This window comes from Rhinopithecus bieti, unplaced genomic scaffold (assembly GCF_001698545.2).
Source record: "Rhinopithecus bieti isolate Rb0 unplaced genomic scaffold, ASM169854v2 scaffold_42441, whole genome shotgun sequence".
Lineage (NCBI taxonomy): Eukaryota > Metazoa > Chordata > Mammalia > Primates > Cercopithecidae > Rhinopithecus > Rhinopithecus bieti.
In genome coordinates this window covers 194,018-197,914 of record NW_016817209.1, presented here as the reverse complement: position 1 = coordinate 197,914, position 3,897 = coordinate 194,018, and the positions used below count along the sequence as shown (strand labels likewise).

General features: G+C 40.3%; 1 pseudogene; it reads right to left on the bottom strand.

The window, feature by feature from the left end:
• Nucleotides 1–916: 916 nt before the first annotated feature.
• LOC108517833 (keratin, type I cytoskeletal 18 pseudogene) lies at nucleotides 917–2,180 on the bottom strand (annotated as a pseudogene).
• Nucleotides 2,181–3,897: the final 1,717 nt, after the last annotated feature.

Sequence of the window (3,897 nt, the reverse complement as noted above, 5' to 3'; positions counted from 1 at the left end):
TTTATCGTATATTTCGAGAAGATAGCTGGAAAAGAAGAATTTGAATGTTGTCACAACAAGGAAATGTTAAATGTTTAAAATAGATGTGGCAATTATCCTGATTTAATTTTTACACGATGTATACACGCATTGAAACATCTCATTGTACCCCACAAACCTGTATAATTTTTATACATCAATTATAAATTTAAAGCATTCTATTAAAAACATATATATGGGGCCTAAATTTTTGCTATTATAAAATAATACTATGTATATTCTTATACATGTATCTTTGTGAAATTTCCTAGGGACTGACTATGCATGTCATTTCTTAATGTAGACATACACACTAATCATTTATCTCTTCCCCTGGCAATGAATATGATTCTTTTTCAGGTTGTAACTGTTATAAACAATGGGTAAAGCAAATATGCACAGGTCTTTTTCTCTTGTACGTATGTGATAAGTTTGGTACAACTTATAGATTTGTTAATAGTGCACAGTTGTTGTCTACAGTGGATATATGAGTTTCTCATTTCTGCATATCACTATCAAAGTGTAATTTGCTCACACTTCAACTTTTGCCAATCTCATGGTTATAATGATATATTGAGTATATTTGCACATTTCTTCACATAATTCCCAGGAAGAAGAACTATATTTTGCCTTCTCTTTTTCTCTTCTGCTAAGTGTCTCAGCATTTTAGTCCCATGTTTGTTATATATATTTTTTAAGCTCTTAGTGATCTAATGAGTTTCTTTGTGCTACTTGCACAGGCTTTGGAAATACAGTCGGCCCTTTCCGTCAGTGATAGTTATCTTCTACATTCATCTTCTACATTCCCAGATTCAACCTACAGCAGATAGAATTTTCTTTTTCCTCTGAACTTTTTACTGGCCTCCTGCTCCCCAAAGGGTACCCTGCTTCTGCTTGCTTAATGTCTCAGAACTTTGATGCCGTTGGTCTCAGACACTACTTTACCATTCACTATCTGGCAGGTGGTTGTCTTTTGGATTGTTTGCATGGAGTTGCTGCTGTCCAGGGCATCACCAAGATTGAACTCCTCGCCATCTTCCAGTGGGCAGCGATAGATGGTGATCTCAGCCTCCAGTTTGGCCTTGATGTTCAGCAGGGCCTCTTACTGCTGGGCCTGGCGCTGTCCTTCCACCTGGGTCTGTGCCAGCTCTGACTCCAGGTGCAGCAGGATCCCGTTGAGCAGCTCCATCTGCAGGGTGTAGCAGGCCTCCAGCTCCCTAAGGCTGTTCTCCAAGCTGGCCTTCAGATTTCTCATGGAGTCCAGGTCGATCTCCAAGGACTGGACTGCATGTCTCAGATCCATGAGCGTCATCTCAGCAGCTCCAACCTCGACGGACTGCGTGGTGATCACTGTGGTGCTCTCCTCAATCTACTGAGACCAGTGCTTGTCCAGCTCCTCTCGGTTCTCCCAAGCCAGCTCATCATATTGGGCCCGGATGTCTGCCATGATCTTGGCGAGGTCCCACAGTCAACCCAGAGCTGGCAATCTGGGCTTGTAGACATTTTACTTCCCCTTCATGGTTCTTCTTCATGAAGATCACCGCCTCTCTGAGAGCCTTGATCTCTGTCTCCAGCTGGAGCTGAGTGACATTTGTGTCATCAGTGACCTTGTGGAGCCCATGTATGTCGCTCTCCACAGACTGGTGCATGGCCAGCTCTGTCTCATACTTGGCTCTAAAGTCATCAGCAGGAAGATGGGCATTGTCGATCTGCAAAATGATGTGGGGACCGTCCATGGTATTTGTGAAGATCTGAGCCCTCAGGTCTTCGATGGTCTTGAAGTAATGGTTCCGGTCTCTGACCTGGGGTCCCTTCTTCTCCTGGTGCTCCTGTATTTTGCTCTCTAGCTTCTGGTTAGTGGTGTCCACGCTCCTCCTTCTGTCCAGGTAGGAGGCTATACAATCATTCAAGCTTTTCATGGTCCCCTTCTCATTCTGGATGCCTCCCACTCCTGCCAGACCCACGGCCATCCCCACTGCCAGGCCCCGGGGTCCCATGACGCCCTGGAAGCTGGTGGAGTGGGATACGGAGATCTGGGAACCAGAGCCCCCAGGGCCTGCATAGATGCTGGCCGCGCTACTGACCGGCACCTTGCTGGGCGCCTAGACAGAGTTCAGGAACCAGTAGTTGGTGGAGAAGGTGGAGCGAGAGGTGAAGCTCATGCTTTTCTGGGAGGAGAGCGAGAGTACAGGACTCAGGCTCTCCCGACCACCAGAAAATATTTTTTAATGGATAGTTTCGTCTGTACTGAACATGCACAGACTTCTTTTTTCTTTTTATCGTTCTACAAAAAATACAAATATTTTCATAACATTTACATTGCATTAAGTATCATAAGTGATCTAGAGATGATTTAAAATATACGGGAGAATGTGTGTAAGTTTCACGCAAATATGATGTCGTTTTATGTCAGGGACTTGAGCATCCATGAATTTTGGTATCTGTGGGAGTCCTACAACCAATTCCTTAGGGATACCCAGGGACAAGTCCCTGATAGCGCCCCATGTATAGCTACATTTTCATCTGTTCTATTTGTTTCTGATGTACAGATTACTATGTGTAATTTTAAATAATATTAAACTTAAATGTTTTGTCTGTGTAGATTTGCTGTTGGTGTGTTGCTTAAAAATTTATTTGATATCCTCAAATTAAGAATACAGTTTTTATATATTTTCATTCAAATAATTGAAAGTTTTGTTTTCATATTTTATAACGAAATAATTAGATTTGTATGTGTCTGCGTGTATTTGTGTGTGTGTGTGTGTGTGTGTTGTAAAATCTAGTTTGTTTTATTTTCTTTTTTGGGTAAGAAATTATACCGTGATTAACTATATAATTACCTTTCCACTTTATACATTTTGTGACTGTTTCTTCAGACTTACAAGTTTATTTATATAATATCTTCTTGATTGCTTGCTTAATCATTCTTGTGGCACAGCACAGTAATTCCTCTATTATTTCTAATAAAATGGTATAAGTACTTTATATTGATATAGCTATGTTTTCTTTTTCAAATTGTTTTTTTCCTGCTGTATGTTTTCCCACCCTGCTAGGGTATTTTGTTGTAATGGAGTTTCCTTGGTCTTTTCATTTTGTCATGTTGATAAGCAATGTCACTTTTCTGTCATTGTCTAAAGTTTTTTTACTGGATTGACGATTACTTGTTGTCATATCAAATTTATGTTAATTTGATATGACAAGTTAATTTGATATGTTATATTCCTTGTATGTGGCTACAATTTCTAAATTATAAGAGTCTGCCTTCAGTGGTCTTAGGTGAGTGTTTCTGGGTAGGGAGTAATTATAATTTATGTTCAGAGAATTACTACATGCATTCCACTAAGAATGAAAGAATAGTTATTTAAAAGGAACTCTACACTTCTTGGTACTCCAAGTTCACACTCACTGCTTTGTGCTAGAAGTGAATACAGCAACAGTCTGCACTTTGGTGGCAGAGGAATAGACAGAGATGAGACTGTCGGATTTTGATCATTTAATCTAAAAATGCCCCAGTGATTAGTCACTTCAATTGGCTGTTTCTGACCTGCATGAAAATTACTAAAATCCATAATTAGCTGCTAAGATCTATTATGAAATGAGCTCTAGTAAAAGAAGGATCATGTCTGTCTTGTTCAAAATTGGATCTCCATAACTGTGCACATTGTAAGAAGTAATCTTAGGGTGCACTTACTGGAAACACATCTTGAGAAGAATTTATGTGCAAGTAGGAAACCAGTAAGGTCCTGAAGAAAGCAGGACAGGCAAGGGGACAAAGCCCAGCATAGGGGTGATTTTAATGAAAGTTCCATGGAGTGTAGCTTCAGCCTGACTTTGCAGGGGAAGTCTGGAATGTAAATTAAGACCTTTTTTTTTTCATAC